The sequence below is a fragment of the Balaenoptera musculus genome, chromosome 17 (assembly GCF_009873245.2).
Source record: "Balaenoptera musculus isolate JJ_BM4_2016_0621 chromosome 17, mBalMus1.pri.v3, whole genome shotgun sequence".
NCBI classification, from domain to species: Eukaryota; Metazoa; Chordata; class Mammalia; order Artiodactyla; family Balaenopteridae; genus Balaenoptera; species Balaenoptera musculus.
Window position 1 is genome coordinate 36,478,925 of NC_045801.1, and position 13,898 is coordinate 36,492,822.

At 41.4% G+C, this 13,898-nt stretch overlaps 1 protein-coding gene across 1 annotated transcript in view; it reads left to right on the plus strand.

Annotated features, from left to right (window-relative positions):
* Nucleotides 1-871: 871 nt before the first annotated feature.
* Nucleotides 872-13,898, plus strand: part of RNF19A (ring finger protein 19A, RBR E3 ubiquitin protein ligase) — a 57,491-nt gene continuing 44,464 nt past the window's right edge. Inside the window, exon 1 of the mRNA XM_036830575.1 lies at nt 872-1,147. The gene's annotated coding sequence lies outside the window, so the exon portion shown is untranslated. The remainder of the gene's footprint in view (nt 1,148-13,898) is intronic.

Consider the following 13,898-nt stretch of genomic DNA (forward strand, 5'->3'; position numbering starts at 1 on the left):
AACATTCCTGTTTCTCAGTATTCCAAAGAGTGACTAAATCTTGAAATCAACTAGGAAGGAATGGACTGAATGTGTTTATTCAACGAAGATGAACTGATACCCAGTCATGTGTAGGTTAAAAAATTCAAAGGGGGTATGGCTGGCTTCAAGGATATGAGGGGGTGGAACGGATAAAGTGGATTAAAGTAATTCAGAAGGTATCAAACATAACTGAAATATGAATTCTGAATTCTTAAGGGACTCTGTGATATCAAGTGGGAAAAAAAGAGGTGACTGGAAGATATTCTCCGAACCCTCACGCAAGGTGTTCAACTGTGGCTAAGGGCTGCTCCTAGCAGCCCCTGCGGAAAACTAAGGTCCATTAAAAGAAGGGGGCGGCGGGGCGCCGCCACCCTGAGGGAAGGACATTTCCTCCCGGAGAGGTTAGAAACTCGCTGCAGCACCACGGCCCTGCTCTCCCTGGGGCTGCCAATCTAGCAGGTGAACCGTGAGAACACAAAGGAATGAATAATGGCGTGCGAAACGCCGAAAGCCGGGCTCCGCAAGTCCAGCATCTCCCTACACCTCCAGCCGCTCCCACCCGTCCTTGGAGGAGACACCTGCCCCACAGCCCGGCCCGCTTCGGGGAAGTCTTGCTGGATGATGGGCAGGAAGGGCCGCTGACAGCCCCGGGCGGGGAGACAGGCGGGAGGGGCCACACCCCCGGCCGCCCGAGTCGCTGGCGGGGAGCTCCCGGGCGTGCGCGGGGCGAACACGAGCGAGCGAACAGCCGCGTCCCAGAGCCGCCCGCGACGGGCCGGGTGGGCGTGACGCCATGACGCAAGGCACGTGGGCGGTGCGCAGGGGCGGGCCGGGGGCGGGAGGAAGGAGTGGGAGGAGGGGGCGGAGACAGCGGGGGCTGCGGGAGGGGGAGAATGGCAGTTGCGGCGCTGGTTCCCGGGAACAGCAGTCAAGACAGAACTGCGGAGGAGGAGTTCGGGAAAGCGGCCGTCTGGACCCCTCCTCTCCGTTCCCCCCGCCCCAGCTGAGAGGCGCCTTGGCGGGTCTGAGGAACCCTCCTCCGTACTTCCTTTGGCTGCTGCCGCCGCCAGGAGATGGGCCTGCTCGCCCGCAGCCCTGCGCCCTGCGTCGCCCCGAGGAGTTGAAGGTACTGGTGGGTACTGGGGGAAGCTGCGCCCAGGAGCCAGAGGGCAGGGGCGGCTCCAGTTTCCGACACGGGGCGCTTCGGCTGCTACCCTTGCGCCCCTCCCCGGGACGGAAATGGATTCGGAAATCCCACGGGAAAGGAGCCCCTGCTCGTGCTCGGCGCGGGGCCGGGGCGGCCCGGGGGTCAGGCCTCGGGCTGGTTCCGCGTCCCCGGCTTGGCCCCGGCGCTGGCGTCCCCTCGGCCGCGCGGGCGGAGGCGAGGCGTGGCATACGCCCCGAGCCGTGTCCTCCTGGCCCGAGCAGTCTGGGGCGAGGGCGGCCGACCCGGCGGTGTTGTGACGGGCGGAGGCGGCGCTCCCCTCCTGCACTTCCCCGGCCCCTGGAGCAGGCGACGCGGAGGGCGGCCGCGGCGGGGAGGTGGCGGGGGCGGAGCGCATTCCTGATGGGTGAAATCGGCTCTAACGGGACCGATTTCCGGGCCTCGCTGCAAATTCGGAGCCGGGGCCAGCGCCCCCCACCCCCTGTGGCTGGAGGCCTCGGGGAAAAGAGAGGCAGGCACTGGGGAACGTTCATCCGGGGGACTGCCACCCCCTGCAAAAGCAGAAATTAAACAGACGAAAAATGGTGTGGTCTGGGGTGAAGTATGTCTTAAGAGGGGTCCTGCAGGGTTGTCTTCCTCACGCTAAACCTTCAGGGAGTTCTCAGTCTTCATCCAGCGAGTAATGCCACTGTTTTTAATTTCCACTTTTTCCTATCATTTGGCTTCCCCTCTGCCGTTGCCCTTCCCCCCACCCCCCACCCTTTTCATTAATGGGAAGAAGGGAAATAAGTTCAGGGTTCATTAACCTCGCGACAAAGGGCAGTAAATAAAAGAGGGGAGAGAATGGTTAAGGCTACATATGGGAGAAAGAAAGGTCTTAATTTTTTCCCATTAGCTCTTGAAGGTAGAAATATACGAACGATGTTTTATTCTGGTTAATATTTACTATTCAAAATGTTGCGGAACGTCCTGTTGGGTGGACGTTGGAAAGAACAGCATTTAAATGCCTCTGCAGTTTTCAAACCCAGGTGTTGGCTGCAAACGCTATTATTAAATGTTAGTAAACGGTGGAGGAATAAAGCAATTCTTTTCTCTGATCGGTTGCCTTAAAATGTTTGTGATTTTTCCTTAGCATTCCACTTTTCTTTCTTCTTTTTTTTTTTTGGTAGGAACATGGCTGTCTTTTTATTTATACATATGTATTTTTTATTTTAACCTAATTCCTTGACCCTTTTTGTTATGTGAAGTCTGACGGTATGCCCAAGTTTCATTTTCGGTTTTGCCATTAACCATCTTAATGAGCATCTTTATAAGTCAAGCTGTTATTACCATATTGGCTTGTTTATGCTTCCTTAACACCCAACTGTCAGAACTGAATCAAAATGTAAATACTTCTATTTAGAAAATGGCGATGATCTATTGTTGACGCTTATTTTCAAATGTTCTTTGCTTGCTACGTGCAATTCCATGGTAAAGATCTAGAATTAAGTCTTGGGACCTAAACCACATTATGCAACAACAACAACAAAAACCCTTTTTATTCTTATAGTTAGTTTTATTCCCCTTTCTATTATTGTATACAGTGTAACTGAAATTTAAATTTCATGTGTCCTCAGAAACTATTTTAATGTCACCACAAGGTGTCTTTCTGAGGAAAAAAATTACATTTGGCAACTAATGTTAGTGTAGGTTTTCAATATCTGTGACTTCCAGGAGGATTCCAGTAAGATTAACTTTTAAAACTGTAGCGTTATTTTAGGAGTTGAAACACAACTCAATTGTTAGGCTCCAGATAGTAGCTACTTGAAATATTGTTGTTTCATTTGAATGACGCCTCAGTTGATCATTAGAGTTTATATAAGGAATGGTCCATTTTACTGTCTTCAGACCAATATTGGAATTTTTAAAATTTTGGTGGTGATTTGTAGAATTTTGGGTGCCTTTTTACTTGATTAAATGAAACTTTTTTTTCTACCTAACATATGAAAGATACTAAGATTATTGTCTGTTTTTAAAGCTACTTCAGCATTTTAGTGGAAAATAAATGCACTTCACACATTTGAAATAGAGGAAGTCGTAAGGTCATATTTTTGCAGTTGTGAATTAAGACACTTGGGGTTGCCTCTCTTCAATGGGATCAGATTGAAAGATATTATTCTCACAGGGTTGTTAGATGGAATTCAATATAGGTAATTTAAAACAAACTCTTTTATCATTTGAAAGAATCTCTTGTATATTATGGCAGGTTCTGGTTTTATCCTTAACACTTCCTTAGATTTATCACAGAAATTCTTTGGTTTCTAATCATCCCTGCCCACACCGCCCCACCCCCATCCCCCCAATCTGGAGGACGCTGAGGACTGAAAAACGTAGTTTTCTGAATTTTTCAAGGAAGAGAAGGAAGACAAATATTTGTGATAACACGTCAAAATCCCTGGTCAGGTGCTGGGCAGAGAGTAAGCTAGGGATAAATTTTGTTGCATTTATATCTGAATTGCCTCTTTATATTTCTTCCCTACTCAGGTTATAAAGGAAATCTTAGAGAATTGTTATTTGTTTTTCTGATGCTTCTAACAGGTGACAGTTGATTGTCAAATGCAGGCTGGTTTCGTGCTAAGCTTTATGACCTTTTATCATTTAAGGCCCATGTAAAAATTAGGCCATTTTGGGCTGAAGGCCAAAAAAAGGTTGAATTTCTAAATTTATATTTGATTGTATTGGCATTGTGTTTGGCAAACTAGCACTAGTAGTTTAATGATGGTCTGAAAGGACCCATGGTCGTATATGAAGTACTTTAGCTTAAAGGTTTTGGTTTGATCTTTTTTTAAGCAAAATGTTAATCTGATTACTTATGGAGATCAGCTAAATTTTCCTTAGGTGATTTTTTTTCTCCAGTCAGGAGTAATTATTATTTTTCTTTGGCTTTTTAATTTTTAAGTCATGAGGTACCAGCTTTTGTTAGCTTTGTATAACCTTGCAACAACTATATATATAACCACACCTGCACAGCTAAAGACTGTGGGATACTGTTCCTTTGCTAAACACATCTGTATTTCAGATGAGGGTAGAAAAAAGGCAGTGAAATCATTTTGGTTGTTTAAAACTTGGATACTTCGTTCATTTCTCAATAGCTGTCATATGTCAGTAATACTTTCTGTGTTAAACTGAGAAAAATTAGCCCCTTTTGATAAAGTAGTTTTTGCTTGTATTGCTGTCTTTGTAGCTGTCAGTAAAACCTGAACAATTAATTTGTTTATTGGTGACATTTTCTTGAAAGCTAAGATATTAGCTTAAAAAACATTATACATTCTTGTTCTATTGATGTTACCTACTACTTTCTTTTAAAAGTCATTTACTTGAGAAATTTGTTTACATTTCATTTTACATTTGTTTACATTTCAAGTAAATTACATTTACTTGAGAAACTTGTTAATTTGTTTTTGAAGTCCTGCTTGGTAGAGTTTCCTTTTTTGTGTGTGAGTATACCAGCATTTTTTTTTTTAACATCTTTATTGGAGTAAATTGCTTTACAATGGTGTGTTAGTTTCTGCTGTACAACAAAGTGAATCAGCTGTATGTATACATATATCCCCATATCCCCTCCCTCTTGCATCTCCCTCCCACCCTCCCTATCCCACCACTCTAGGTGGTCACAAAGCACCGAGCTGATCTCCCTGTGCTATGCGGCTGCTTCCCACTAGCCATCTGTTTTACATCTGGTAGTGTATATATGTCCATGCCACTCTCTCACTTCGTCCCAGCTTCCCCTTCCCCCTCCCCGAGTAGAGTTTTCTTCTGTGAAATCCTCAGTAGGATAAAACTAATAAGGAGTTGTTTTAACCCTCAAATAAATTTGTGCGTTGAATTTTGAAGCAAAATCCTCAGAAATCACCCTAGTTTGTTTAAGCCGAAAAGAAACTTCAAAACTCAGTCTTGGGTTCAAAAAACTGAACTTAGCCCCTTAAAATTATGTACACTTAACATTTTCGATCTCTGTCCTCCTCTGGAGACCCCTGAAAGTATAAACAGCCCTGCTGTAATGTGAATAGCAAGCAAGGTTGCCAGTTGTAGAGACTTCTGGTAGAGATGAGCCGTAGGAGGGAGCAAACTAGTTAGAGGGAAGGAACAAGAAACCAGGAGAAGCTATAGGGAGTGAGATAGTGTTAGGCTTCCAGATAAATCGTATATAGCATAATAATATAACTAATGTATCACAAAAATAGATGGCCATTACTATAAATCTACTGATGATTTATATTTTGTGATTTCTAAGTCAGGTATTGGCATTTGCTCCCCAAATGGTGAAGTATTCTAAGTTATTCTTATGCATATGAAATAATACATATGAAACGTGCAGTAGAAGTGTAGGAGATAATGTAAACTGTATGATGCCAGGGACCATTATCTTTGTTCACTCTTAAGGTCTCAGCACTTAGCATAAGGCCTGACGATGATAGGTGTTGGATAAGTATTTGCTAACTGAATAAAGTATGTATTGTAATGTAACTATTTCATAACTCTTTCTATAGCAGGGCTATCTAATAGAAATATAATGTAAGTCATAAATTAATTTAAGATGTCCTGTTAGCCACATTAAAAAGTAAAAAGAAACAGGTGAAATTAATTTTCATAATATATTTTATTTAACGCAACATAGACAAAACATTATTGTCTCAGCATGTATTAGTGAATGACTTTACATTCTTTTATTCATACCAAGTCTTGGATCCACCATGTGGTTACACCGGACAGCACAGCTCTAGGAGTATTTTGTATGAAATGTTTTTTCCTTTCCACAGAAATTCTTTTGTCTTTTTTTTTTTTTTTTTTTTTTATTTTTGGCTGTGTTGGGTCTTCGTTTCTTTTTTTTTTTTTTTTTTTTTTTTTTTTTAAATTTAATTTATTTATTTATTTACTTTTGGCTGTGTTGGATCTTCGTTTCTGTGCGAGGGCTTTCTCTAGTTGCGGCAAGCGGGGACCACTCTTCATCGCAATGCGCGGGCCTCTCACTATCGCGGCCTCTCTTGTTGCGGAGCACAGGCTCCAGACGCGCAGGCTCAGTAGTTGTGGCTCACGGGCCTAGTTGCTCCGCGGCATGCGGGACCTTCCCAGACCAGGGCTCCAACCCGTGTCCCCTGCATTAGCAGGCAGACCCTCAACCACTGCGCCACCAGGGAAGCCCGGGTCTTCGTTTCTGTGCGAGGGCTTTCTCCAGTTGCGGCGAGCGGGAGCCACTCCTCATCGCGGTGCGCGGGCCTCTCACTGTTGCGGCCTCTTCCGTTGCGGAGCACAGGCTCCAGACGCGCAGGCTCAGCAGCTGTGGCTCACGGGCCCAGTTGCTCCGCGGCATGTGGGATCCTCCCAGACCAGGGCTCGAACCCGTGTCTCCTGCATCGGCAGGCAGACACTCAACCACTGCGCCACCAGGGAAGCCCTCTTTTGTCTTTTTTGATAGTCTCTTTCTAACATGTCTTTTGAGTCCAAATACAGAAGCACATATGTCATTGAATTGGAATTACTGAGTTGAATTGAAAGTCAGGATACCTGACTTCTTTCGTTTGTACAACTTTCCCAAAATGGCTCTGCCTCACTCTCTTTCCCTGTCTGTAAAATGAGGGAGAATGTGCTATCATCTGTTTCATTTGATTAGTATAAATTATGTCTTTGAAACACTCTTAACTACTCAGACAAGACTGTTACAAAATAGATTTTTAAATTATTAGTAACTTGTCATAGCAAATCTCAGTATAAAAACAGAAGGAAAAAGTACCCATGAGACTACTGGTGCTGAGGTCCTGTTACCTCCCACACTGGAATAAGTTACAATGAATGAATCAATAACAAGATGCTCTTGTAACGTATTGAGTCAGGAGAGTTGACTAGGTCTGCTCCAGAACCAGATTTTAAACCTCTGATCTATCTATTTAAATATTGCCTTAACTAATTTATCCTTCAGTGTTTTTTTTTTTTAATTTTTTATTTATTATTTATTTATTATTTTTATTTTTGGCTGTGTTGGGTCTTCGTTTCTGTGTTAGGGCTTTCTCTAGTTGTGGCAAGGGGGGGCCACTCTTCATCGCGGTGCACGGGCCTCTCACTATCGCGGCCTCTCTTGTTGCGGAGCAGAGGCTCCAGACGCGCAGGCTCAGTAGTTGTGGCTCACGGGCCCAGTTGCTCCGCGGCATGTGGGATCTTCCCGGACCAGGGCTCGAACCCGTGTCCCCTGCATTGGCAGGCAGATTCTCAACCACTGCACCACCAGGGAAGCCCCTATCCTTCAGTTTTTGTTTGCATGAATAACCAACACTTCTTACATAGGCATCCTTAAATCAAAATCATGAAATAAGGTCCTTTGGAAAGAGAGGGTGGGGGCTGATTAAGTGCATTTAAGTGGGGAAAATAAAGCAACCGTTTAGAAAAGTCTGTCATCACATCCTATAGTACAGGATATGTACTATATAGCACAGTAACTGATTCTTTTATCCAAACCAGGGGTTACAGTGGTTACCTGCTAAGCAGTTACACATAGCCAAACATAGCTAAATCAAATACATAGCCAAATCAAATAGGTATCTCCTTATAGCCATGTCCTTTCATTAAAAATAATAATAATAGTAACTTCTAAAAAATTATAGATGAACATCCTTTGGCTTTTTGCATAAACATAACACACTTTACTGATGACCTTAGCAAAAATTTCTGGAGTCATGTAGTAGATTGTGTGGTGGCCCTCAAAAAGATGTTCACATACTAATCTCTGGATCCTGTGAATGATACCTTATTTGAAAAAAGAGTCTTTGCAGATGTAATTAAGAATCTTGAGATGAGGAGATCATCCCAAGTTATCTGAGGGGTCCAAAATTCAATGGCAGGTTGTCCGTATAAGGGAAAAGCAGAGGGAAATTACAGATAGACAGAAGAGGAGAAGATGCACAGAAGAGGTGGAGGCAATGTGAGGCGTGGAGGCAGAGACTGGAGTGATGTGGCCACGAGCCAAGGAATGCTTGTAATCACCAGAAGCTGGAAGAAGCAAAGAACAGATTCTCCTGTGCAACCCCAAAGGGATCGTAACGCTGCTGGATTTGAGGCTTTTACCCTCCAGAACTGTGAGAAAATAAATTTCTGTTGTCTGAAATCACCCACTTTGTGGTAATTTGTTAACAGGAAACTAATATACAGTCAAAAGTAAAAAGATCTGTGCTTACTTCTGTTTTGTATCATGCATTGTGACTCTCAGAGACCAGACAGCCCTTCCTTTAGAATTCTTATCCATTCTGAGAAGTATCAGAGGAAGTGTCTTAATACCCACAAGTCTGAACAGGCCTAAGAAATAGCTTATATCATGTAAGATACATTGTTATTGTCTCTCAGGTCCTTCTTAAGATACAGTTTATATTTAGGGAGGGGGCAAGTGTAATACTGATGGGATAGACCAAGAGGTTTTGTCTCATGAGGGTGTGATTCCTTCCACCTTCCCTGTCTCCTTTACTGGAGCCTCCTCTTCTACCCTATATCTTAAAGTTGGAATGCCACAGGGCTCAGTCCTTATCCTTCTTTATTTATTCCTCTGGGAACTTCATCCATGCTTGTGATTTTACCCACCATTCGTATAACAACTCTTCCCAAAATTTTATCTCTAGGCCAGATTTTTTTCCTGAACTCCATGCCTGTCATGTGGGTATTTGGCTGTACATTCTCACCTAAGATTTAAAGGCATCTCTTGAATGTCTTTAAATGAACCCCTGCTCTCAGCTCCTCCCTAAACTTGTTCTTTACACAGCCTTCTCCATTTCAGTGGATGGCAGTTTCAGCCTTCTGCTTAATCAGGCCAAAATCCTCTTGGAATCCATCAGGAAGTTCTGTCAGTTCTAGTTTCAAAACATATCCTTATGCCCATCATCATCTCTCTCCTAGAGTACTGCAGTAGCCTTTAAACTGTTCTCCATGTTACTGTCCTTACTTCTTCCTTCCCATTCTATTCTTTTTTTTTTTTTAAAGGAATGTAGTTTATTTATTTATTTATTTATGTCTGTGTTGGGTCTTCGTCTCTGTGCGAGGGCTTTCTCTAGTTGTGGCGAGCGGGGGCCACTCTTCATCGCGGTGTGCGGGCCTCTCACTATCGCGGCCTCTCTTGTTGCGGAGCACAGGCTCCAGACGCGCAGGCTCAGTAATTGTGGCTCACGGGCCCAGCTGCGCTGCAGCATGTGGGATCTTCCCAGACCAGGGCTCGAACCCGTGTCCCCTGCATTGGCAGGCAGACTCTGAACCACTGCGCCACCAGGGAAGCCCCCCCGTTCTATTCTTAACACTAGAATTATCCTTTTAAATTATTCAGATTCTAAACTGTCTCTGTTTAGAAGCCCCCTAAGTTTTCCCATCTCGCGTAGGATAAAAGCCAAAGTTCTTACAGTGGTCTGTAAAGCCATACACAACCTGGTCCCATAACATTCTGACCTGTCTGGTATATTCTTTGTCTTGCTCATTTCCCTCTGGCCGCATTCTGGCCTCTAGGCTATTCCTTGAACATACCAGGCACATTCCTACCTTAAGGCCTTTGCAGTGGCTGTTGCCTTTGCCTTGGATGCTCTTTCCCCAGATTTCTTCATGGCTAACTCCCTTCAAGTCTTAGTTTAAATGTCATCTTTTCAGTAAGCTCTGATCACCCTTTAAAAAATTGTAATCAGCACCACACATACACACGCTCTTGATTACCTTTACTCTGCTTAACTTTTTTCCCACATTCTAGCAAAGAATCACAGTAAAATATTTAGGTGAAGTATTTAGAAAATTGTAAACTTCTATATAAAAGTATGAAACAATTTTTAGTAGTTTATCTGTAATTACTGACCTAGAATGATTTGTGGAAATAAGGTAGGTGTTGGGCCTTGAAAGAAGAGTAGGACTTTAAATAAGCAGAGCAGAGAAGGTGGAAAAGAGTATTCAGGCAGAGACAAAGACATAGGAAACGTCATGGAGGTGAAACTATGTTTTGTTAATATATTTAACAATTAGACCAGTTGGCTAGAGTGTGTTTTTATGTAGGAGAATGGTGAGAGACTAAGGTAAGATTGCGGAATGCCATGCAAAGTTTAAAGTTTACCTGTGGGAAGCAAATGGATGTTTGTAAGCAGAACTTAACAAAAGGCCAACGTGATAATTCAGAAACCAGGTGATTAATGAAGGTCATGTGGAGGAAGTAAAGTAGTGTAGAAAGAGGACTGAGACTTTGGCTCTGCCACATTAGCTGCATGGATAAATCAAATAACCTCCAGACCAGCACTATCCAATAGAACTTTCTGCAGTGATGGAAACATTCTAGACCTGCACCGTCCAGTATGGTAGCCAGTGGCCACATATGGCTATAGAGTATTTGAAATGTGACTAGTGTAACTGAGGAACTGGAGTTTAGTTTTTTTTAATTTTAATTAATTTAAACTTAAATAGTTTCATATGGCTAGTGATGATACATTTGACTGAGTAGCTCTAGAATACAGTTTTCTCACTTATAAAATGTAAGGTTAGGTTGGAACATTAGTGTCACTAGAAGGATAGGTTCCACAGCCAAATAAAGTTGATGCAGTGTTCTGAGAAAAGCAAATGGGTATCTAGCTAGCAGATGCACCTGTGCATGACTAGTATTTGTGAAACAGTTCCAGGTTTGTATCCTTTTCATTTTTTGTATCTCCATGACTTATCTGAGATCCCCTCTGTCTCTTGATTGCTGATTTTTTAAATTGGTCTTTAGGTTGATGCTTCCTATAGTTAAATATCTAATACATCTAATTTAATAGTATGTTTTATAATTATAGTTAAATCTATCTTGTTTCTTTTGAATTCTTAATGAGACAGCCATAACAATGAAAAACCTTTATGATTGTTTACCTGTTGTGTAATTCTTACCTGGATTCTTCTGCTTTCTTTAGAAAATACTCCCTCACTTGTTTTCTTCCCCTATAAAATTAAGAAATATTTGTATTTCAGTTTTGATTTTATTTTCGGGGGACGTGTTTAGAGAGAAGCTCTATGAATGCTGTGTATCCAAAGGAAAATAGACACATGTTGCTTATTGTGCCTCTTGTTTCCCAAGAGATATTGTTCCTTCTGAGAATTACTTTATAATTTGAAGAAAGTTTTAAAAATAGCCTTTAGAACTTATAATCAAATAGCTCTTCCAGCCTGTGCTCTACCTAGTTATGTACATACGTCATAAAATTAAGCATACACAAACACACACGCACACGCACATGCACACGCACACACAGTGATTTACCCTAACCAGAGGTTTCCGCTTCCCCCACCCCTCATGTTCTTTAGGAGAAAGAGACAAATGAACTTCCAAAATTGGAGAGGCAGGATACTGCTGTTATCAATACTTTTTATTAAAAAACAAACAAACAAAAAACAACTTCCAGAAAAAATGGTTAGGACAAAATTAGCCCAAACACTTAGTATTTGTAATTGTCCAAATAGTAGAATTATTCAGATTAGTGATGAAACTGGTAAAATTCAGTTTGCAAAGATAATACTCATTCCACTGGCTTTACTAAGACCAAAGAGTATACCAACACTGTAGTGAATTTGGAGATATTTTTAAAAGAACAGAAAGAAATATTAATTGTCCACTTTTAACCCTAGAGTATGCTATGTATTACAGCTGTCTGTATATTTGTATATTAGAATCATAGTCTTTTAGAACTAAGGGGCCTTAGACATTACCTCATCCAATCACTTTAGCTTTCTAATAAGGAAGTTGAAATTCAAAAAGTAGACAGACTTGACTAATATCAGACTAGGTTAATATTTCCCTTCTGTTGATATATAGCAATGAGTATTTTAACCAGTTCAAAAACATTTTTTTGACAGCTGGATATCTTTTTTAAACCTATTTAAAAACTTTTTCATGTCTCTGGGCCCTCTTTATCATACCCATCGTTTTGCACTATGCTTTTCCTACCTTCTCCCTATTGGTGTATTGTTTGCCCTTCTGAACAAAGAGTGCCTGGAATGAGCTAGTCAGAATGTTTTAAATCTTTTTTTTTTAATTGGAAAATGGAATGAATAATGCTTTTTCTTTCTGCAGCAGCTTATTTTTGTAATGGATTGAGTAATGAGTATTATTTGTAATGAGTATTATTAAAACCACATAGTACCATTCTATTCTACCTCCCAATCAAGAATAGGCTTAAACAGATAAATGTAACAGGTGTATGCTTGTGGAGCTGTTTAAGAACTATCTCTTTGGGGAGGCTTTGTGGCATATGGGAATAGTTTATTCTGAACTTTTAGTTTATGTTTCTAGGCGATCATAGAAATTATGTTAAGGATAGAGCTCAAGGTAGTATATTTGAGTCTTGATAAGCATTCACTTTCCAAAAAACTTGCTGGAAACTGATATGTGCCTATGTTAATGCTCTGTTGAGTTACCTCCACCTCCCCCATATATAAAAGTAGTTAAGTTGCAATTATTTACTCCACTTTTAATATTAGACCACTTGTCATAGGTTTGTAGCTGTATAAACATAACAAGGGTGAAAACTATATTTATGTTGGAGAACTTCGTGTACTATAATGATGTATTCCAAACTTGAAAATGGCTAACTATTCTGATGACATTAGACAAGCAATTTCAGAGCCAACAGTTTGTTTCATTTTATTTCTAACCTTAAGCATGATAATCTCTTTTTAAACAGTTTTATCCAGTAAATGGTTCAGTTACATTTGTGCCATCTCCTCAGATATTTGTAATAGTTATAGCTAATATTTGTTAAGTGATTAATATGTCATACGCATGCTGGATTCTTTATATATTTTATTTAATCCTAGTAATAATCTTGTGGACTGTAGGTTATTCATTATTCCTATTTTACAGTTGAGTAAACTGTCTTAGTAATTTAACGCAGTGTCACACAGCTAGCTAATAAGTGTCAGAATCTGAACTTGAACCCAAACTTTGTGACTCCAAAGTCTGTGCTTTACTGTCTGAATAAAAAGATGCTATCATTACCCCATATTTGTATAGTATTTTAAAAATTTCCCGTCCAAGCTACTCATAAGTTATTCCCTCATTTTACCTTATCTTGGGTAAGATAGTTGTGTCTGAAACAGACAACCCCAAAATCTCAGGCGGAACACTATAAAAGTTAATTTCTCACTCACACAGAGAACCGTGTGGATGACTCAGGTATTCCAATTCCTTCCATCTTGTGACTCAGCTGTCCCCAGAGGCCTACTTGGAGTCAATCACTAAAATTACTATATTCAGCCAGCTAGTGAGGGAAGAGAGAGAGCTCAAAGGATGATTGAAAGGATGACTTAGGGACTAGTCCTGGAAAGGGCGTACATCATTGTACTCACATTGCACTGGCCAGGACTGGACACATGGTTGCATCTAGCTGCAAATGGAAGGAAAATGAAACAGGTGAGTATAAAACATCATCTCTGCCACAGATGATACAGAGAGGTTATTGCTGAACTAAAGCCACAAAACCACTTGGTAGCTATCTATAGAACCCAGATTTCTTAGATCTGCATATAATAGGCTCATGTTTCTGAGGAGACATTCCAGTAATTAAAAGGCTTTTCGGTTGTATTTCTAGCACCGTTGCTGATTCTTTCTCATTGGGCATCAAACATTTTACTTTTTTGTACCTGTTACATTTTAAATAGGAATATTGTTATTGACTTACCTTATGAGGAATGATAAACTTAAAAA